Here is a 23,291-nt window from a genome sequence, read left to right on the forward strand (position 1 = left end):
TATATATATAGTATAGTCTTTTGTCTGGTGAAAAAAATTTCCCTGGAACCTAACACCCTCCCCCCCCCCCGCCATTTACATGAATTCTTATGGAGAAATTGGATTTGCTTAATGTCGTTTCACTTAAAGTCGCATTTTTCAGGAAGATAACTACAACGTTAAGTGAGGAGTTCCTGTATAGGAGTTTTAGTCCTTCTTCTGATGCTCTTGATGCCAATAAATTAATTTCTTTGGGCCCAGTCTTTTGTGGTGTTCATAGTTTGGACCCAATATAAAAACCTAGATAGAGGTGCTCTGCACACTCAACTTCCATTGAAGTTGCCACATAGGAAGTACTTGCCACGAGAAGTGGTTGGAGAGACTTTGATGGAACCATATTCTGTCAGAATATGCAATTGCATTAAAATCAAAACCTTGTGTGAAATCAGGTCAGTTTCACTGGACCTTTATTTTGGAAGGTGGTGGGGGGAGGGAATGGAAAAAATGTTCCAACAACCTATATTTTCATTTTTGGAATGAAATGTTTTGATTATTTTGAAATAATTGACATTTCATTTTTTTTATATTATGCAAAATTCAAAATCAAAATGAAACATTTCAGCATGGTTAAAATGGAACAGTTTGCTCCACCTGAAATTATTTTTTTCCTTCGAATTTTCCTTTGCAGAGAATTTAGAAATTTTAGTTTTGTTCCAGTTTGGAATGAAGGCAAATTTTAAAATCTTAAATCCTTCATGAAATGGAATTTTCATTCTCCACACAGTTCTACCCAACTCTATGCAGGATTGAGATTCTGTACTCCTCTATAAAATAGGGACAATACCTCCCTACCTACCAGTACAGTTAGCTTTACATTAATAAAGTGCTTTAAGGGTTAAAAGCGCTGTCAGTGGCAAATATTTCATTTTTGCTATAACTTAATCTTAATAGATATGAGGGTTGACCCTGGGTACATTTTCTGAGAACAATAATCATTTGAAAGTGGTAATTTCTACCGATTTCTGAATAACCACAATTAAACTCTGACCACTAATAAATAGTAAAATTAACGGTGGGAATAAGATATGGCCCAAAATGATCTGAAGTCCCCAGTACTCTGGATTTTTGAAGTTTAATAGCAAAGGGTGTAACTTCATTTTAGGCTCTTAGGTAAGATTTTTTTTAATTTTTTATTTATTTATTGTACTAATAGGTGAATTTCAAAATGTTGAACTGAATTTCTTTCAGATGGAAATCAGTGGAGTTGCTGCCACTTATACCAAACCTGAATCCATCTCTTAGGGTTGGCTATCCATATAGGTACCTAAATATCTTTTCAAAAAGAAAAGGAGTACTTGTGGCACCTTAGAGACTAACAAATTTATTTGAGCATAAGCTTTCGTGAGCTACAGCTCACTTCATTGGATGCATCCGATGAAGTGAGCTGTAGCTCACGAAAGCTTATGCTCAAATAAATTTGTTAGTCTCTAAGGTGCCACAAGTACTCCTTTTCTTTTTGCGAATACACACTAACACGGCTGCTACTCTAAAAGCTGTAAATATCTTTTGAGGATCTGGGTCATAAAACATAAACCTCTCAATGGCAGTAATAGTTTAAAAAACATCTTATGAAACGAAATATACTGTGTGCTGCCATGGAAGCATACCATTTTACACCCCATGCTTTTATATATCTTTAAAGTGGAAATGTGAATTACATTGACAATCCCTTTAAAAATGACTTTAATTTGGTTCATATCATACATCAAACTACTAAATCCAAAAAGATTCTTGAGTGTAATGTTACTTAAACATTATTATAATATCCTACTTCTATACAAAGCTTCTGGATATCTGCTTTACTTCTCAATATAACATGGTTTGATATTTTTGAAGGACGCTATGAAATAAATGAAAAAGAGTACTTGTGGCACCTTAGAGACTAACAAATTTATTTGAGCATAAGGTTTCGTGAGCTACAGCTCACTTCATCGGATGCATTTGGTGGAAAATACAGTGCGGAGATTTATATACACACACAGAGAACATGAAACAATGGGTTTTATCATACACACTGTAAGGAGAGTGATCACTTAAGAGGAGCCATCACCAGCACGGTTAGGGTTAGACTAACACGGCTGCTACTCTGAAATATGAAATAAATGGTATTTGTGTGAGTATGTGTATGTATAGAGGTAGTCTTATCGTGATTCACATGGATTTATGCACCTATTTCCTTGTGTGTTCTGTGTTGTATGTGATAGTTCTTAATGTTAGAGGGATGTGGTGAATTGGGGCACTACAAGATTCAAAGTATGTGATAGTAGAAAATAATTAACAGTTTTGACATTTTAAATCAATTACTTCACTGTCTGGCTTTCTTCCTTCCAGATTAAAATGATTAACAGTCAGGATTAGTAACTCTACTGTTAGGGTTCCCGCTGTGCCTGAAATGAGTGGGGACTCTTTTGCTGGTTTGTTACACTAAAATATGAAGTCTTCCTTGTTTTAGCTGGAAGAGTCATTCTGTGGGCTTGAAAACCAGCAGGATTATGACCTCATCTGAGACGAGACTGAAATGTGACCAGTTGAAAGAAGATGTTTTTTGTTTCTTTTTAATAGCTAGAAACCCTAAAAGCCTTCTCTGTGAAAGATTCACCACAGGTACTGTTGATTCCTATAATTTTTTTCTTTGCAAATCTTATAATATTTAGCCTTTCCCTTAGTACTACTGTTTGAGTTAACTGGAAATTATACTCTGGTGTCCCAAATGACTTGCAGTTTGCCTTTGGAACGAAGTGCCTGCTGCTCAGATTCCTCTGCCTACATGAGAGACTACCTCATTTCTTGTGTGACTGCCTCAAATTACCTGTGATGAGTTGACATACTTGAGCCAGAGTCCTGTGCTTTAGAAGCTGTGGGAAGCTATTGGCAAATGGTACTTCATGAAAGATTTTTAACACAGCTGTTTTGGATAGAGGAAGGAGGTGAGGGTGGATAATTGTGGGCAGGGCCATCCTTAGGATTTATGGGGCTCTACACAGTATTATTAAACTGGTGCCCCTATGCCCAATGGCAGCCCAGGCTCACAGCCCAGTGGGGGAGGAATGAGGCAGCAAGGATACTGAGCTGCCCAGCCCACCTCATGGTGGTGGAGAGTCACAGCTCCCTGCAGAGACACCCGTACCCTCTCCCTCATGTAGAATGCGTGGCACCAGCACATTCGGCTCTGTGAATACGGCCTCTGCCTAAGGAGACTGGGTGTGCGCTCTCCCCTGCTGCCATGGGCAGTGGGTGAAGCTGCCGCTTGGGGAGGCTAGCTCCACAGTCCACCTCTTCTGCCTATGGCTCTGCTCTTACTCCACCCCAGGCCATGCTCTGACTCTGTCCAGGCCCTGTCCTCTCCCAACTGTCTCCCTCCTCTCTTCCCTCCCCCTCCCTACTCACCCCCTTCCAGACAAATCCCTGAACCTAAATGAAGCAAATGACATTTGAAAAAACCACTCTTCTGCAATTTCATTTCTAAAGAAAATGGAGCATGTTTTCCACTGCGTGCCAGATGGTGAAGACTGGACATGCAGAAGGCACCTAATTAAGAGCACTAAATTTGGGAATAAAAAATGTCAGTCAGGGTTTTTTGATACACCCTGAAGTTTGTCAGAGATTTATTTGCAAAAACTTTGAAGTAAGGTTAAGTCAGCTGTCCTGCTCAGTATACAACAATAAATATTATGGAATACGTGATGCAGCTCTTCTCTGTTTTACATTTTCTTAATCAGTATTTCTAAGCTGATTTTATATTTTAAATGTACTCTTAAGCCTTCATAAAGTAATCATTCCAGATTACTACATATTTAACTCACTGAAACAGACATTATTTTAAATTAATGAGTCACAGAGGTTTAGTGTGTTCATAACTATGTTCATTGCTTTTAGAAAAAGGGAATTTACTTTGTGTGATCTCTATAACAATAGATATGTTTTTATGAAATTTCACTAACTTTAAAAAAATATGTTTCCAAAGATTTTAGGGATAACGCAGGATTTTATATCTTACAAAGGTGCTGATTTTGCTGGAGGGTTCTCTTAAAACTAGTTTATCAAATAGTTAGAAATAAAGAAAGGGAAACTACTTTGTCCAACTATCTGGGAGAAAAGGGGTGTTGTCCTTTTAAGGGCTCTCTTCAAAAGGGGGGTGAAGGGGGAAAAAGGGATGGACAGGAAGACTTTGGAAGCAAGTTTTTTGTACTATAGTAATTCAAATTAAAATGTGTATTTTAGATAAGGGTGGTCTTTTCAAGGATTTATTTAAAAAACTATGTCTGAAGATCCGAGCATTTTAGGCTAAAGATGAATACTCAGATTGTGCATTTAAAAATCTATGCAAGGATTTTTTAGAGATGTGATTTTATAATTTTCAGCATCACACTAATGAAATATTTTTAAAGCAAATTTTAAACTAAGGTCCTGTAGACTAACATGTTCTGAGAAAATATTACAGGAATGCACAACTGTTTTTTGTCAGTAAATTCAGAAACTAACAGTATATATTTGGGGATTGGCAAATGCCTGTTAAATGGCTTCATTATCATGTTAATGGATCTTTAACAGTTTCAGTGTTCGCAAAAAGAAAAGGAGTACTTGTGGCACCTTAGAGACTAACAAATTTATTGGAGCATAAGCTTTCGTGAGCTACAGCTCACTCAGTGTTGTGCTAATAGGTCTGGCAGTCTGGAAGACTCTTTCACTTTTAAGTTACTAGATTCCTCCGAAGGAAGACTCACCAGGCTGCAGCAGCTAGCTGTGGGAGCCTGCAAGAAGGGTCCGAACAGGGATAGGAAGAGGCGGAAGGGTGGACACTCAGACCCAGGGGTGCCCAAATTTTTGGGTGCCCTACAAAGCTGCATATGCCTAAGGAAGGCCCTGCTTGTGGGGACGGTTGGCATTGTTTAATTTTATTTTTTGGTTGGATAATTTTGGTTTTATGGGTGGGGAATGGCTGGTTGGTGGTATGGTATTCTTAAGACCTGTATTGCATTTTAAGTATTTGTCAGAGGCACTTAAAGATCTAGATAGATGCTTTTTATGTTGTATATAAAATGGAGAATAAATAAAAATACATTAGGGCTGTTCCTGTAGAATGGCTGTATTTTGATTATTAGCTACTAGAGCAATGTATAAAACATTCAGTTGGTGACTACTTGGAGGATGAAGGGGCGATCACTTGCAATCAGTGTGGATTTATCATGAACAAATACCAAACCAACTTGATTTTCTTCTAGCTACCTTATCAAAGTTTGGTGGATAAGGGGAATGCGGTGGATGTAGTATACCTGGACTTCAGCAAGGCTTTTGACACAGTCCCATATGACATCCTGCGGGAGGAGCATGGACTGATCATATTATGGGTTGGGGGGCCATGACAAAAAGTTTGAGGACCACTGATGTAGGGCTTGAGCATCTGCACTCATTTGTAACCCCAGGTTAGGAATTGTTGAACCCTGGGTCCCAACCTGAGGCTACAGCATCTACACTGCTATGCAGGCCCGAATCCAACCACCTGGTGCACTGTTTACACTGGCTCTTTACTGCGCTGAAACTTGCTGCGCTCAGGGGTGTGTTTTTTCCACCCTCTGAGTGAGAAAATTGCAGCGCTGTAAATTACCAGTGTAGACAAGCCCTTAGCTTAGTGCTTGGCTGCTTTGTATCCGTTTTCTTTTTTAAATACACTGGTGTCTCAGGTTTGGCAGTGCTTTGAAAACTGACTAGGATCTTCAGGAGGAAAGCTCCATGATTAAACCCATGAGATGGTAATCGCATTAAAGTGAGAGGCTTGGGTGGGACTGCAGGTAACTTGGCTCTCAAAGCCTGATGCGTCTTTTGTAAATAGGTTGAAAGGTATGTCCCTGCTTTGGCCTCTTGAGATTTGGGTATGGATTTTTTTGTTTTTGTTTTTTGCTGTCATTTTGTATTTTAACTGAACCAAAGTCCTTAGGTACTGCTGGTGCAGGAGGACTGTCAACGGTGACATGTGATTGCTGAGAAGGTAAATCAAAATGTAAGTGCTTGTTTGTTGGATTTTATGAAGCTGATAAACTGTGCAAGTATTTTCATTAATGAAAATGTCAGGTTCAGTTTGCACAACTCGTGTGTGAGCCAGTGGTAAATGAAAGAACAGGAGTACTTGTGGCACCTTACAGACTAACAAATTTATTAGAGCATAAACTTTCGTGGGCTACAGCCCACTTCATCAGATGCATAGAATGGAACATATAGTAAGAAGATGTATATATACACACATACAGAGAAGGTAGAAATTGCCATACAAACTGTAAGAGGCTAATTAAGATGAGCTATTATCAGCAGGAGAAAAAAACTTTTGTAGTGATGATCAAGATAGCTCATTTAGACAGTTGACAAGAAGGTGTGAGGATACTTAACATGGGGAAATAGATTCAATATGTGTAATGACCCAGCCACTCCCAGTCTCTATTCAAACTCAAGTTAATGGTATCTAGTTTGCATATTAATTCAAGCTCAGTAGTTTCTCATTGGAATCTGTTTTTGAAGCTTTTCTGTTGAAAAATTGCCACCCTTAAGTCTTTTACTGAGCGGCCAGAGAGGTTGAAGTGTTCTCCTACCGGTTTTTGAATGTTATGATTCCTGATGTCTGATTTGTGTCCATTTATTCTTTTGTGTAGAGACTGTTCGGTTTGGCCAATGTACATGGCAGAGGGGCATTGCTGGCACATGATGGCATATATCGCTTTGGTAGATGTGCAGGTGAATGAGCCCCAGGTGGCATGGCTAATGTGATTAGGTCCTATGATGGTGTCAGTTGAATAAATATGTGGACAGAGTTGGCACTGAACTTTGTTGCAAGGATAGGTTCCTGGGTTAGTGTTTTTGTTGTGTGGTGTGTGGTTGCTGGAGAGTATTTGCTTCAGATTGAGCGCTGTCTGTAAGCGAGGACTGGTCTGTCTCCCAAGATCTGTGAGAGTGAGGGATCATTTTTCAGGATAGGTTGTAGATCTTTGATGATACGCTGGAGAGGTTTTAGTTGGGGGCTGAAGGTGACAGCTAGTGGTGTTCTGTTATTTTCTTTGTTGGGCTTGTCGTGTGGTAGGTGACTTCTGGGTACTCTTCTGGCTCTGTCAATCTGTTTTTTCACTTCAGCAGGTGAGTATTGTAGTTTTAAGAATGCTTGATAGAGATTTTGTAGGTGTTTGTGTCTGTCTGAGAGATTGGAGCAAATGTGGTTGTATCAGAGATTGGCTATAGACAATGGATTATGCGGTGTATCCTGGATGAAAGCTGGAGGCATGTAGCTAAGTATAGTGGTCAGTAGGTTTCCGATCTAGGGTGGTGGTTATGTGACCATCACTAATTAGCACAGTAGTGTCCAGGAAATGGACCTCTTGTATGGATTGGTCTAGGCTGAGGTTGATAGTGGGATGGAAATTGTTGAAATCATGGTGGAATTCCTCAAGGGCTTCTTTTCCATGGGTCCAGATGATGAAGATGTCCTCAATGTAGCGCAGGGAGAGTAGGGGCGTTGGGGGACGAGAGCTAAGGAAGCGTTGTTCTATGTCAGCCATAAAAATGTTGGCATGCGGGTACCCATAGCAATGCCGCTGAGTTGAAGGTATATATTGTCCCCAAATGTGAAATAGTTGTGGGTGATGACAAAGTCACAGTAAATGTGGTAAATGAATCATAATAAATGGTAAATGGGGCATTGTACAGATATTGCTGAGGAGAGAAAAGGGATGGATGGGGGTGCACATTTGCCCAACATCCTTATAAATGCACCTATTGAACTTGATAACCTCCTTCCCTCCCCCTAATGTGCAAGATCCGTTTAATCTTGCTCTCCAACAAACAGCAGGATTTGCATCGATGTAACATTCTTAGCACTGGATTGCAGCTTAGATAGTATAGGATTTGAGAAATAACAAAACTCCGCTGCAAACTACTCATAAATAAGTCTATGATTCTGTCAGGTAGGTCACGGATTCCTGGGGCAGGTCTGCAGCAGGTGTCAGCCCTGTGGCTGCTGGACCAGTAGCTGCTGGAAAAGCTGACCAACAGCTAGCCCAGCCCTGGGGCCTTTGGGGCTGGAGCAGCTGCAAGCCCCAACAATGCTTTCTTTGTCCCTGCCCCACCCAGGGTATTTTTAGTAAAAGTAAAGGCCAAATCGTGGGCTTCCATTAATTTGTTTATTGCCCGCTACTTGTCCCTGACTTTTACTAAAAATGCCCATGACAGAATCATAGCCTTACTCATAAGACACCCCCTGAAATCACTGGAGTGAAAATTCAAATTCAGCAGTGATACATTTCCTTATTTCAAAGGACATCCTTTGTGAAAAAGGAGGAGGGGTGTGTGTGTGTGTGTGTGTGTGTGTGTGTGTGTGTGTCTATAAAAATGACTTTCTTTTATGTTGCACATTATGCTCATTTATGCCAACAGTGTCAGCCTCAGCCTTGTTTGTTCATTTCTCCTCCAATCCTTTGTGTGTGGTGCACCATGCTGCCCTTACTCCTGGAACGCCTTGGTGGAGTTGGTGTGCTGGGCTTACTAACCTCCCCTCAATCAGATGCCTCCTCAAGATGCACTAATATTGTGAGCCATACAAGAAACTGGCCAACAAAAGACCCTTTAAAATGTTATTTTATACTTTAAAAAGCACTTAGGTACTCACATAATTCTAGTTTTTTCTCCACAGGTATTTGTTATTCTGGTAATCTTTTCATGGAGTTATGTCTGAAATTAGATTGTTTACAATCTTTGGTCATGTCTTATCCTCTGTACATTTTTTTTTTTTTAGGCACTGTAATTATTAGTGATAACTTAGTGATTCCACATAATATTATGTAGAACCTTCCAAATAAAAATAAATAAATACAATAAAATAAATATGTATTGCAGTTCAGGTGTGGGTTGCCAACCCTGCAGAATTGCCAGATTAATCTTTTTAATTAAAGATTGTCATGTGATGAAACCTCCAGGAATACGTCCAACCAAAATTGGCAATTCTAGTTCAGATTAATGATGTGAGTCACTGTCGTGACTCAGGAGCCCTGGGTTCCAGTTGGAAGAGAGTCTATCATGACTCTTAGGTAATGAATTTAAAAGAGAAACAAACATGGTATGCAGCAATTTTCCGAATGACTAGTGTACTATTAGCTGTTCTGGAGAAGTAGGAGGCTGCTGTGTACTTGAGGAACACTGCTGCTGTCAGTCAGGGAAGGGCGAGACTGACATTGAGCTCCTTATGCAAAATCTCAAAAGATGCAACTGTAGGCACAATCCACTCACCTTTCATAGGGCTAGCCAAGCAGGGGAACAGAAATAAATAGTGGATTAAATTTGCCTGGCCAATTTAAAATTATATAAAGTATGAAAGAAGCATAGAAATTCTTTGGGGTTTTTTGTTTCATATTTAAAGAGCATTCTTATTGCAAATATTATGTTGGACTATGAATTTAAAAGGTCCAACTATATTTTAGGAATCATAACAAGAAGAGAACCCATATTTTGTATTTTTGTTTCTATATTGTAAGGTAACTGCCTTTTCCCAGAGCCTATTTGGTTTGTGGTTACTTGAGATTCAAACTAGGTGAGATTGACTTGTTTTGTTTTTTAAAGCCCAAGTGGTTTTTGGTAACTTTGAAGGTATGGGGTTACATGTTCCACCTAGTCTTAACTGGTTCTTCAGTTTTATACTTTCACTTTTGGCTGAAGTTATTTCACTTATGTCTAAGTATGATTATTGATAGACCATGGAAATGCCTGAGCTGTGCTGAGCACTTTCCAAATACTGAGGAAGACGCATTCCCTGCCCCAAAGAGTGTTCAATCCTAAAAACACAGACAGATGAAGGCTGGGGAAAGAGATGTAGCACACAAGCCAAGAAGGCAGGTGATTACAGTTACAAGTTTGGAGGCTGCTTTTTTTTTAAAATTTAAAACACGTTTCCTTACCTGTAAATCTCTTTAATCAATTCAGCCTTCTCCTCTTTCTGCCATGCCAGTTCTCAGTTTCAAAGTCTTTAACCTCTTGACTGGAAGGGAAACAGGCACAGAGCAAGTTCGGGTGTGGATTGGGGCTCTGCATATGGGGTGTTTGTGCTGGCTGGAGCCACGTTAGTCCAGGGCTTCCTCATCCCTGCCTCCCAGTAGAGGGACACAGATATAGGTCTAATCCTGCAGTATTTACTCAGGTAAAAACTCTCATTGTTAACTCCTGTGGGTGTTTTGCTTGCAAGATCAGACCTAATGTACTAAATATCCCATAAATGCTAAATATTACTTGGTTATTGTGGGTATTTAGCACACGTTTCTAATTTGATGGAATATTGTTTAAAGATAACGTGCAAAGAATAGAACAACTTTGTGAACTGACAAATATAAAGCCATTGTCAGGCTTTGGATAGATGTCGGAAAAACCTAATGCAGCAGTTCTCAAACTTCCTTGCACCGCGACCTTCTTTTGACAACAAAAGTTACTACTTTCCCCAGGAGGGGGTACTGAAGCCTGAGTCCACCCACGCAGGGAGGCCAAAGCCCGAGCCCCATTGCCCCGGGTGGGCAAGCTGGCCAAAGCTGAAACCCAAGGGTTGTAGCCCTGGACAGGGGGCCTGTAAGCTGAGCCCAGCTGCCCAGGACTGAAGATCTTGGGCTTCAGCTTCAGCCACAGGTGATAGAGCTTGGACTTTGGCCCTGGGCCCCAGCAAGTCTAACACCAGCCCTGGCGACCCCATTAAAATGGAGTTGTGACTCATTTTGGGGTCCTGACCCACAGTCTGAGAAGCGCTGGCCTAAAGGGTCTCTGTTATATGGTATAAAGCTCTAATGCCTTTTGGTTTTTGTATATCAGACTTCTTAAATTTATAATAACCCTCTCTGCAGTGAGAACAGCTACTTTTAACAGCTGGTGCCTAACTATTGAGGCCAGGAATAGTGATTTCAGTGATAAATATTGCCTTTCCTAGGATGTGTAGAAGGCAAAAGAAGTCTCTTCCTCTCAGAGCACTCTCACAGGAGGAAGCCAGAATACAGACCCAGCCCCCTGGTGAGCTAAGGTGTGTGGCTGATCAACACAACGTTTTCCTCAGCCCCAAAAGGGGATAAAGCAGCATGTTGCTGCAGCCTGTTTTTCAGGAGTGTGTTGAGCTTTCTCATGGAGACTTTATTTTTGTTCTTCCTTAATGTAAAATTAAGTTATTTTAGACTCAGGATCCATGCTTTGTGCTAATGAGCCACTTGATTATCTTCAGAAAACTTAAAATCTCACCTGGAAACCCTGAGTGTCAATATCTCAGCAGATTATGAATTTCTCATTTTATAGCTTTTTGGCTATAACACCTCAGTGTGTGACATTTTGAAAAGTTCAAAATAATTTTAGAAGTAAATATTTAATTTTATATTTGATTTTAAATAAATATTCATGTGGAGAACTGTTCCATTGATAGTTCCCTATTATGCATTGATTTTGGAGGTGGTGTTTCTTCTCCCCTCCCCCCCACACTTGCCAAAAGATATTCATAATAAACAAAAAGGACAAAGCATATTCTACAATATTGCATAAATTCTATCTTCTGAAAGTCAAATAGCTTCTGCACCAACTGTACTTGCTGCACTTTAGCAACGAAGAGCAAAATCTGTTGCCACATGAAGACAGATTGGAATTCAGGACAATGCTTTTTGTATCCTAGGTACAATTATGCAAGAGTAACATTTCATTTGTTACAAACTGCATATATCTATACATAAACTTCTTGTTTTGGCAGACACAGTAGCAAATATTCAAGTTTGAACATGGGTATAGAGATATCTAATAACATATAGCAATTATTTCCCCTCCCCCACCTCGCTTTGCATTTGGAATAAATGGACTTTTTATCATACAGAAATTACTACCTTTTAATGTTCCCTGTTAAAGAGGGTGTGTCATGAAGATGCAACAAAGCTTCATTTCATAATTCATTTCATAAAACCTTACTGGCCTGCGGTGAAATGGAAATTCTCTAATTATTTTGGCTACTTTCTGTGGATTTTTTTTTTGTGGCTAATTATTTACAACTCCAGGAAACTATATTAATTAAAACCACAACTGGCTGACAATTTTATTAGTTTTTAGCATTATAATGGCATTAACAGTCTCATGATTTGATACGAGAGAGGCAAATCTGACTGGAATATAAAAAATCAAAGTAATTATTCTTCACAGGAGAATAGGTATTCTTGTTTTGATTTGATTTTTGTGTGTGTGGAGGGTGGGGGGAGGTGGCGGTGGTAGATGTCACAGGGAATACCTATTTTCTAAAAGGGCCTGAGGAAAAGTAAGTAAATAATCCTCCTGGATTTTTTTATTTTTATTTTTTAAGTCGACAATACTATGGTTGAGTGTGACTGGTAGAAGGGAAAAGTAGCTTTAATATTTATTTGAATTTGGAAGTGAATTTTGGTTCAGCCATATCTGTGACTCTCTTTTGTTTGTTATCCATGAATGTCTGAAGACTAGAGCATGAATATCTGTGAAAGAGAATTTTTAAGCTTGAATGCTCAAATGTTTGCTGATAGTGAATCTTGAATTTATTTATTCCATTGCCACATCACTAGCAATTTCTTTTGTTTGGATAGTTGCAGAAGTCATCCAGTCAGGGAGCAGAAACAATATTGCTGTCAACTAGACTTAGCTGTGCAGTATGAGTTTTGAAGTTTGAATATTCAAAATGAACCATTTTCATACTATTTCTGACTGGGGGAAATGGGTTCTGGTCAAGCACAGCACTTAAGCACGTGCTTAATTTTAAACATTGGGACACAACACAAGTGATGTGCTGGATGAGGGCAATAATGCCGTGAACCCACAAACACTTATGCACATGTTTAACTTTGCACATGTGAATAGTCCTGGGACTGTTTGTGTGTAAAGTTAAGTATGTGCATGTTTGTAGCATCAGGGCATTATTTTCAAATAATGAATAAACTTGAGTATTTTGCAAATTGTTCATGAACAAAAGTGATCGAATAATTTTCAGTTAATAATCAAATGATCAGTTCTATTTTTACTTTTGTAATTGTATAGCCAGTTAACCCCTCCTCCCCAACACTCTTTTTAACCTTCTCATTGTATTCCTTTAAAAAAAATGTGATCTGCAAAGAGAGAAAAATTTATTTATGCCTTTTCTTATTTGTTTGAGATATAAAAAAGGCTTTGATTTAAAAAGAAATTCCTCCCTGCTTGTGTGTTTACCTCTAAAAATATTAGAAATATAAAGTTTTTTTTCTTCCTTATATTTTCTGGAGGACATCATGGAGGACTTGCACATGTGAGTGAGAACCTTATGAGCTATTAGGAGAAAGGACAGGAGTGTTTGAGCCTTAAACTCGGGTTTTGTGCACACCAGGGAAATGTCTGAAAAATTCTCTGCTGTTGCTAATGCGAGTTCAGCTATTCTGGTGTTGGCTACATTGGGAGCATTAGTGTAGACAGGTTGCTGGCTACTACCACTGGATTAAGCCTTGATTTAACAAAGCATTTAGTAAATTGTGGCATTAAGAACCATGATGCTTAGGTTTGTTCTGAGCAGTGCAAGAATATATGGTGATTAAATTGTCACTGGGAAGTCCTGTCATTATTACTAGAGCAGGGCAAACATTTTTGCATGAATAATGAAAACACTGAACAATGCAGTTTTGGTTGTCCCAAAATTGTTTGGGAATTTAACATGAATTTGCAGAATAGCTTTGGTCAATTTTTTGCATGACCCCTAGCATGGGTATAATTAGCAGTGTAAACTATGAGGCTCTGCTTAGGCAAGTAAAGCCATATCAGAACTTTTGTGTGTGTGTGTGTGTGTGTGTGTGTGTGTGTGTACACACACACACACTCTCTCTCTCTCTCTCTCTCTCTCTCTCTCTCTCTCTCTCTCTCTCTCTCTCTCTCTCTCTCTTACCTGGCTCTTTACACATCCAGGTAGTGCCTCTGTGACCAGGTGCCTAGATAGGCCATGCTGAGAGTGCTTACTCCGGGCAAACTGCAAGGAGTAGGGCAGACAATTCCTGAAACTGGTGGTTTAATCAAGAATTAGATTCACCAAGCTAGTAGCAAACAGCTTCTGTAATACCACTCTGGCTACCAAGAAGCCAAATATAGTCCCCTTCAAGCATTCCAGCTCTTGACCCCAATCTAGACAGCCAAGTCTAATATAGTGAGCGGTTACTGAAAACCAGATTCACCATATGTTACGTCCACCAGTCCCAAAGGACCACACACTGATCCCAAAGTCAATATGAGTTACAGATCTTACCCAATAATCACGCAGATGCCAATCCTTTAGTACCTAAAACGAAAGGTTTTAATAATAAAAGGAAAAGGAGAAAGAGAGTTGCAGTGGTTAAGAGATCAGTGTACATACAGATATGTGAAAAGTCCTTATGGTGAGGCTGCTGACTAGTAAAAATCTTTCTGGAATCAATTTAAAAGGTTACAGTCCATAGGTAGGTGTAGAGTTTGTTCCAATTCTTCTGAGAATTCCAGGTTATTCCAAATAATTATTTGGAAGATCTCAGTCTGATGATTTATACTTTTCCCTTTTCAAAATTTAAGCAGACTAAAGATGATAGAATCAGGCTTTGTTCTTTTTCTTTATAGTCCTTTAGCAAGCTGATAAGGCTCTTGACAGCAATTGTCACAGCAGGACCTTTCCCCGATGAAGAATAGGCAGTGCAGAATGTTGCTTTGAAGCTAATCTTCTATTCCCATGCATACACAGGTACGCTAGCTGTATTCATTAACATAAGGCAATTAGCCATTCAAACTGTCAAAACAGTTCACAGGTAGTTTACTATGTGGAATTACAAGTTTTGAGGAGAGATGAGGACAATAATATTACTACACCACAAGTCCGAACTTATGATATTAAATGATAATATCCCCTTTTGATCTCTGAGTCAATAGAATACAGTAATGAAACATTATGAGACAGGAACAGGACTAGCATCTACAAGCTAATTAGATCACATTGTTAAACTTCTAACAAGATACAGACAAATATACTTAGCATCTACCCTTGACTTCTGTTACTACAAATAAATGGGTTATTGATTGCTGGTCTATAACATCTCTTTGAAATTCACATACAAGTAGATGGTCTTGATTACACTTCAGTGCCTCTTGTAAGTGGTTATGGGTCATACCCAAGTTGGGTCATACCCTAGTCTGTCAGTGTCACAGCCACCCCCATCTATACTACTATTTTAGCAGGGTAGTGTCCTGCTGTCTCCCCACTGCCAGTGTGAGAATCTGCAGTGCTAGAAGCTGGGACCATGGGGGTTCTGGGCTACTGACGTCTCCACATCACCACAGGAGGCTTAGACCGAGAATGGGCTCAGCAGGAAGTACCGCCTAGCAGGGCCTTGTGTGGCAGCTCCTCTAAGCCCATTGATTGGCTGGCATGACAGTGAGTTGTCTGAGCAACAACACAGACTGTCCTCCTGTCTTGCTTCAGACCTTGTGCATGAGACATCCCAGACTCTGGCTTCTGACCCTGCCTGTCTCCTTCGGTTTATGTTAGACTCTGACCTCCTGGTAACCGGACCCTGCCTGTTTGCCTGACTCCCGGTTTGCCCTCTGGCCTCTCTGGTACCAGATTTGCCTGACTCCCAACTCCCACTCTGACCACTAGGACTGACTGCTCATAACCTGGTCATGACAGCCAGAGTCTGCTGGAGGACTGCCAGAGCTTCCCTGTTGCTGGGAAAGGCTCCAGCAGCTCCTTGTGGTGGGGAAAGTGCCCTAATAACCAGGTTATGGAGTCATTCTCATGCTCTCTGGCCCAATGACAGTAGATAGTCACTTTGAATCTAGCCCTCTAGAAATGCCTGAAAAAAAGTCCATTGGGGTCAAGCGAAACCTGTTTCATTTGACCCAGAACAAGTGGCTTGATTTGTTGAAATTTTTCAGTGTTTTCTGTTTTGGTTTGACCTGAACAGATTTTTCACAAACCTGAAGAAGAGCTCTGTGTGGCTCAAAAGCTTGTGTCTCTCATGAAGAGAATTACCTCACCACCTTGTCTCCCTAACAAACCAAAAAGAGTTATTTTCCCACTCTGATTGATTTAAACTCTGATTACCACCAGTGAAGCTGAACTGGTGTTAGCCATGGTGGAATAGCTTTCGGGGGGGAGGGGGGGGGGGAAAGCTAGAGTAGACCTAGCTAATGTGAACAGACAAATGGCTCCTGCCTAGAGATGAGCCCAAACCAAAACCCCATGTCTAAATGCATACAAATTTTGGTTCAGCTCCAAATTGTGCAGCTCAGTTACATCAAAATATGGAGCAGGATCCGTTAATATATCTCTGCAACTTTTTCAGCAGATACATGAGAATTACCATAGTGGATCAAGCCATCACTCTTATCAAGTCTGGTACCCTTCCACCTATGATGGTATAATACTTGCTGATTCAAAGGAAGACACGAATCCCCTCACAAGTCACCTTGCTTGTTGAGCAGTACTGTATACCTGTGGCAGGGGAATTTCTTCCCAACTCCTACAGCAATCAGATTGTGCTCTGAAACAAGATATTCTTACCCTTATCTGTAGTTATACATGTAAAAATAATGGCCCAGACTCTCAGTTTGTGTAAACTGGCATTGCTCCACCCTCTTCAGAGGAGTGATGCTGATTTATACTAGTTGATTTACACTGGCTCATTTTTATTAGTCATCAGGCTAGCCAACCCTCTTAAAAATCCAGCTTCAGTAAGACTATCTGATCTCCTCTGGCAGTGAATTCCAGAAGCTGATTACATGCTGCATAAAGAAATATTTCCTTCTGTTTGTTTAAAATTATTGTCGGGTAATTTAATCAAGTTTTTCCTGTACTTGTAACACCAGCATGAAAACAAAGGACTTTCCATGTTTCCTATACTCTTTTCAGAGTAGCAGCCGTGTTAGTCTGTATTCGCAAAAAGAAAAGGAGTACTTGTGGCACCTTAGAGACTAACAAATTTATTTGAGCATAAGCTTTCGTGAGCTACAGCTCACTTCCTGTAGCTCACAAAAGCTTATGCTCAAATAAATTTGTTAGTCTCTAAGGTGCCACAAGTACTCCTTTTCCTATACTCTTTGTAATCTTAAAATACAAGATCCCTGAAATCCCCTCTATTTATTCTCCATTTTGGGCTAAATCTTTACCGAATATAACCATATCATGGGAATATACAGTATTTCTCAAAAGCTTGTGGAAGGAGGGGTGGTGGTTCAGGGCTTTAAAAGGGATTTATTTTCTTTTTGGCAAAAGGTAGGGGACATGTCTGGGTTGACCCTCTTTCTCTCCTGGATCCAGTACTGACAACCATACTATTTGTATTTAACTATTGCGTACATTAAAAAACAAAAAAGACTTTTTCTCAAAGTAGACTAGCAAAAATGAAACTTATGCTGATATTTATTATATATATAAAATAATATGACCTACTATAAAAATGAAAAATATTTAGATTGCAAATTCAAGTACTTGAAGATTAGGAAACACCAGAATTAGGTCTTTAGTTGCACAATCTTGTACCGTTTTTCCACAGGACCCCCAACCTAACAGGACAGGCAGCACTCAGAGAGAAAGACAGCTTTTAAATACTTTTTATCCTCATGATTCAATGCATGGCCCAACAGCCAACACCTTACTTATGGCATATCATCTAAATTTAGCTTTGAATTTAGAATTATGCATTTCCTCTGACATTTGCTATGATGGTCATCACCAGAGTCTGAATGCTTCATAAACATTAACAGATCTATCTGGTAGGGTAGCTGTGAAGATAAGAATATTGTTATCCCAATTTTACAAAGAGAGAGACTGAGACAAAGACAAGTGACTTGCCAGATGTCACACATTCCGAATTAGAATTCTGGACTCTCTGATGCTCAACCTTGTGTTGTTCATTCCTTCTGACAGTAAGGCAGTGAAGTCAGAGGTGCTGAAAATCCAATTGACTTCTGTTGCAATTGTGAATTCTCCACACTTCTGGAAATTGGACCTGAGTTTTTCTCACACTGGACACCCAGTGGGTGAGGATTGCACAATTAGTGGCCCCCTGCCAAAATTCGGTGGTAGAAAATCTGTGGCAGAGCCAGGGAACCCAATTCTGCTGGGTGGCCTTTTATTGCCTTATCTAAAAGTTCATATTTGTCTTCAGGCTTTCACCTCGTTCTCTGCACGCCATCCAACTTTTAGATTAAATGAGGCAGAGATCCTACAGATAACAGCTTTGCTCACTACACAATTGTGACTCATTCCATTAACACTGTCCGTCCTGTGCATTGAATGAGGCAGAGGTCTTGTGAGGAAAAAAAATCAAATATGAGCATTAGTATTGCTAACTCAGACATTCAAAAATCAGGAGTCAGGCCTCCCCAGAAAACCATGATATTTAAAAACAAATTAATTGCCTTTTTTTGCTTGTCTTTAAAGGGCATTCAGGTAATATTTTAAAGTTTTTCCTCTGTAATCATAAGCACTAGAAATGTCCATGTTTTGCTTTTTTAAATGAAAGCTGAGATTCTCATCTAATCATGCTTGATGAGCTCTGGGGTTTTAAGGAAGACTCATGATGAAATTATGAGAGTTGGCAACTCTAAAAAAAGATAGAGTATGAAACAAACTTTAGTTAAACAAAGTGCTTAACTGATAACCCATACCATCTTTGTTATGACTCTCTGAATTTTGGTTGCTTAACTAAAGAAAAAGGACTTTAGAGTTAAAATTTATTGTTTTATTACCTATCCTTAGCAACAGCAACTAATATAGAATATGAGAAGGTAAAAATAGTATTGAACTATGATGTTTCTAACAAACTAGAAGATTGGTCAGTACAATAACCATCCAGGTTTTCAGAATCAAGTAACACAACCACAACAGAAAACAACACTTAAAAGCAATCACTAAGGTAAACCTCTTAGCTTTTTGACTGAGTCCCTCAGAATAGAGCCTCACTTGTGCCAATCAGTTCTTAACTCTGGTGGTGTTAATACAGAGAGAAAACAAAGCAAAGGAATAAGAGATTTTGGTCAATTACTTGTATGGCAATTCATCAGGGTCATCTTCCTAATGGATCTACAGTAGTCAACCCTTTAAACCTACTTTGCCACAAATTATATTAGCCTGAGGATCTGATTAACACTCCTAACTATCTAACACAGTACTACATTTATGACAAAATGTGTATATATACTAAGTGCAGTTCAAGAGGCTTGCATACTTGGTCTTGTTTTAGGTCTGTATACATCTAGAACTTGCAAGGCAGTATGAAACTATTTATTAATTACGGTAAACACTTATATGACGTTTCACAATCTTAGTTAACAACAAAAACAATGAGGAGTCCGGTGGCACCTTAAAGACCAACAGATTTATTTGGGCATAAGCTTTTGTGGGTAAAAACTCACTTCTTCAGATACCTGGAGTGAAAATTACAGATACAGGCATAAATATATATTTGCACATGAAGAGAAGGGAGTTACCTTACAAGTGGAGAACCAGTGCTGACAAGGCCAATTCAGTCAGGGTGTATGTGGTCCACTCCCAGTAATTGATGAGAAGGTGTCGATACCAAGAGAAGGAAAATTGCTTTTGTAATGAGCCAGCCACTCCCAATCCCTATTCAAGCCATGATGTTAATTTATTCACTTTCAGAGCTGCTTTACAAGAATCTTGTTTCCAAACAAGGACACAAATTGTAACTTTGTCACAATCTTTAAAGCACATATGTAAGCATGTATATTTCCTTCTAATTGAGTATCAGTTTCAGGAAGTAGTCAAAAAGAAAAAGAGTACTTGTGGCACCTTGGAGACTAACAAATTTATTAGAGCATAAGCTTTCGTGAGCTACAGCTCACTTCATCGGATGCATTTGGTGGAAAAAACAGATGAAGTGAGCTGTAGCTCATGAAAGCTTATGCTCTAATAAATTTGTTAGTCTCTAAGGTGCCACAAGTACTCCTTTTTCTTTTTTACGAATACAGACTAACACGGCTGCTACTCTGAAACCTGTCATTCAGGAAGTAGTCAATTGACTGATTTGGGTCATCGCCCAAGATAAAGTCCTTGTGTTACTTATCACCAGACCTTTGTTCAGCTATCAGATTTCAGCTTAGCTATTGCTCACATTAGGAGCTGACACTGCAAACATTGGTGGAATGAAAGATGGGCAGGCCAGAGCAACAAGCAGTCTTTAGCCCAAGCCTTCTGGCTCAGGCAGACAGCAGCTACAGTCTGGGCTCTAGCCTCTAAGCAGGGCAGAGCAGTAAGCAGTTGGCAAGTCTTTAGCCTAGCCTCCTGGTTAAGGCAGACGGCAAACAGGCTAGGGCAGTGATTCCCAAACTTTAACAGCCCGCGAATCCCTTTCACTAAATTGTGAAATCTCGTAAATCCCCTCCTAAAAATGAACATTTCCAGGGATGTAAGTTTAAATGTCCTCCGCACTCCTGCGGGGCTCCTGCTGCTGGACCCCGTTGATCGCCCTGGTCAACTGAGCTCCACTGAGCTTGTTCTGCGAACCCCAGTTTGGGAATCACTGGTCTAGGGGCTTGCAGCTTTCTGGCTGGGGCAAGCCACGAACAAGGCACAGACCATCTGGCCTAGGGTGAGTAGGCCACCACCCCAGGGATGGGGTTGGCAGCAGAGAGACCTGGTCCGCCCCCTATTCCACTAGGCTGCAGGGCCAGGGCCCTAACAGTGGCGGGGATCCCGCCACCAGGTCAGTGCGGATCCTGCCAAAATATGCTAACTCATTAAGACAGTACAATCTGAGTAATGTCTGGTTCCCCTGGGCTACTTCCTCCCACAGTCCATGGTTGTGGCTCCATAGTCTGCAGGTCCTCAGTCTCTTTGGGGGTAAGTGGCAGACAGCAATCCCAGTAACTCTTCCCACTCTCTTTCTCCTCCAGGGGCAGGGCACTGCATGGCTGGGGGTCTCGTCCAGAGTCCTGCAGCGGGCTAGAGACACTTGCCTCCTTTGCTGGCTCTGGACCAACTGACCTGAAGGACCCAGCTCTTACACTTCCTGTCCCTCCACTCTGCTTCCAGTGCAGGGGGCAGAGCTGGATTGGCTCCACCCACCAGGGAGAATGCAGTGATCCCTCCATCTCGGGCTCAGAGGGAGGCCATTCTGCCTCACTATAGTTACATTTCTGACTATTCCTTGTGTTCTTAGAAATGCACTATTTTGTTTTAGTCCCTTTCATTTACTGCTGCGTTCAGCACAAATCTATTACACTACCTTGGTAGCATAAACATGCTTGATTATAAATATTAGCCTTACTTCTTCATTTTGTCACTAAACTAAAAGAAATCAATATGAACACTTCTTTCCTTAGCAGGATTGTCCATGAGGTAAATCCTGTCATGAAAGTTTACAATATTCCTCTTTCATATATCATTGATTCATTCTGGTTCCCTATTTTCCCACGACTGTCTCTGGCAACATAATATCACAGTGTTTGATATCTGTTTTTAAAATTCATTCACAAACAGGGTAAAAAGGGAAGTATCTTTGGTTTCACCAACAGTACACTCTTATGAAATGCTGCAGAAATTCTGAATTTCCTCAGACTCTTTGGAAAGTCTGAAGAAACCTTGCTGTTAGATTTAAAGGTTTTTATTCTCTCACCTTTTAAAAGCCTTGACGTCTGGGCAATTCTTAAATAGCAATAGCTCATAATTTTGAGGCCCTATTCATTACACAACACTGTCTGGCATTTCCTAACTTTCAGGTGTTTGACTTTTGCAACCTACATAATTTTGTCTTTGCATTGTTTTTCTTTCTTAGTTTTTTGTTTTTAGGAAAAAGGTGGATGGGAGAGATGCACTGCTGGGGCTGTGTGCTGGTTTGAGAGGTAGAGGTATGGCCTGGTCTGGCCCTGCCTTCTCTACTACAGCTGCTTCAGCATCCGCTGGGCTGAGTCTCTGCTCCACCTGCCTCCCAGTGCTGTGTGCTGAATTGAGGCACCAAGGCAGGTGTGAGCATAAGGCTTTAGAGTGTTCAGTTTTATAATTTTTGACTTGTTGACAAAATTAATATGTGCAGCACAATCTGTAGATGGGAAATGGAAATTTTACCTGCATAAAACTCAGCAATATCTGCACAACATTTAATGGGACTAGCAAAATGCATCTCCATCGCCTTGCTTGTTTACAATTGCCCCCTGCAAGCATTGGAGGGTGAGAAGTTCTTTTTTAACAAATTGCATTTTTTTTTAACATGGGAACTGTTACACGAGTTAATCATAGGGGATGTCAACTCTACTTATAATTGTCTTGATAATGCAGAGATAATTAAACCAATCAAGTGGGCAAAGGCAGATTAGGGGTGGGTTCCAGCCCTGAAAGAGGGTGGTGCTGACTGGGAAGGGGTTGCGTCCAAGGCATCTGAAGGGTGCATTGATCTTGTTGTTTATCTCCTTGGTGGCTTCCATTGCTGGAATTTCTTTTTCAGTCAGAAACAGAGAACACTTTCCTTCCCCATCTCACCCCACAATCTCAGGTCTGGTCTACACTAGAGAGTTGGGTCAATGTTAGTCAGCTTATGTCGACCTAACTCTGTAAGCGTCCAGACTAAAATGTTGTTCCCATCGATGTAACTCGCCCATTACACCAGCTTAATCACTCCACCTCCAGGAGAGTCAATATAGTTAGGTGACATAGTGGCAGTGTAGACACTGCATTGCTTACATCAACAGCTGCTGCCTTTCAGAAACTGTCCCATAATGCTCCATATTGACAGTTAAATCGGTGCGAGTGCTCCTAGTGAGAACACACACTGCTGACACCAGGAGCATGGTGTGGACATGTAAAACTGATTCAAGCAGTGTGGTGGCTGTAAGTTGATGTAACTTTGGTCGACTTAATTTTGTAGTGTAGACTTGCCTCAGTGGAACATTATTGTCCTTGCTTGGGTTGAATTTTCTGTGGAATGAAAGGAATTAGCCATCTTATGTACTCTAAGTTACTAGTTAACTGACAAATAATATTATAGTCACTGTTAATTTTGGAATACAAGGGAAAAAATCAGTCTATAACCTGGAATATGCAGCTACAGTAAGTGTGGAGTTTGTAGCTACTGAGATGATAAATACACAATCAAGGATTTGAGAACAAATCAAGTGAAGCATTGCCACATGCTAATAACATGTATATTAGAAAGAGTAATTGGTGGTATTATGATCCGTTTTTTGGATATGGGGAAAGGAAAATAATTTTTTTTTAGCCTCATTTTGTTTATTTCCATACTGAGCTTCCTTTT

General features: G+C 40.2%; 1 protein-coding gene across 6 annotated transcripts in view; it reads left to right on the forward strand.

The window, feature by feature from the left end:
• The window catches only part of RAPGEF5 (Rap guanine nucleotide exchange factor 5), a 223,941-nt gene that overhangs the window by 19,236 nt on the left and 181,414 nt on the right, over positions 1 to 23,291 (forward strand). Inside the window, exon 1 of one of the 6 annotated variants that reach the window (XM_038390297.2) lies at positions 2,520 to 2,643. The exons of the other annotated variants lie outside the window; for them this stretch is intronic. The gene's annotated coding sequence lies outside the window, so the exon portion shown is untranslated. Of the gene's footprint in view, positions 1 to 2,519; positions 2,644 to 23,291 lie in introns of those variants that run through there. 6 annotated transcript variants of the gene reach the window in all.

Source organism: Dermochelys coriacea, chromosome 2 (assembly GCF_009764565.3).
Source record: "Dermochelys coriacea isolate rDerCor1 chromosome 2, rDerCor1.pri.v4, whole genome shotgun sequence".
In the NCBI taxonomy this organism is placed as follows: Eukaryota; Metazoa; Chordata; order Testudines; family Dermochelyidae; genus Dermochelys; species Dermochelys coriacea.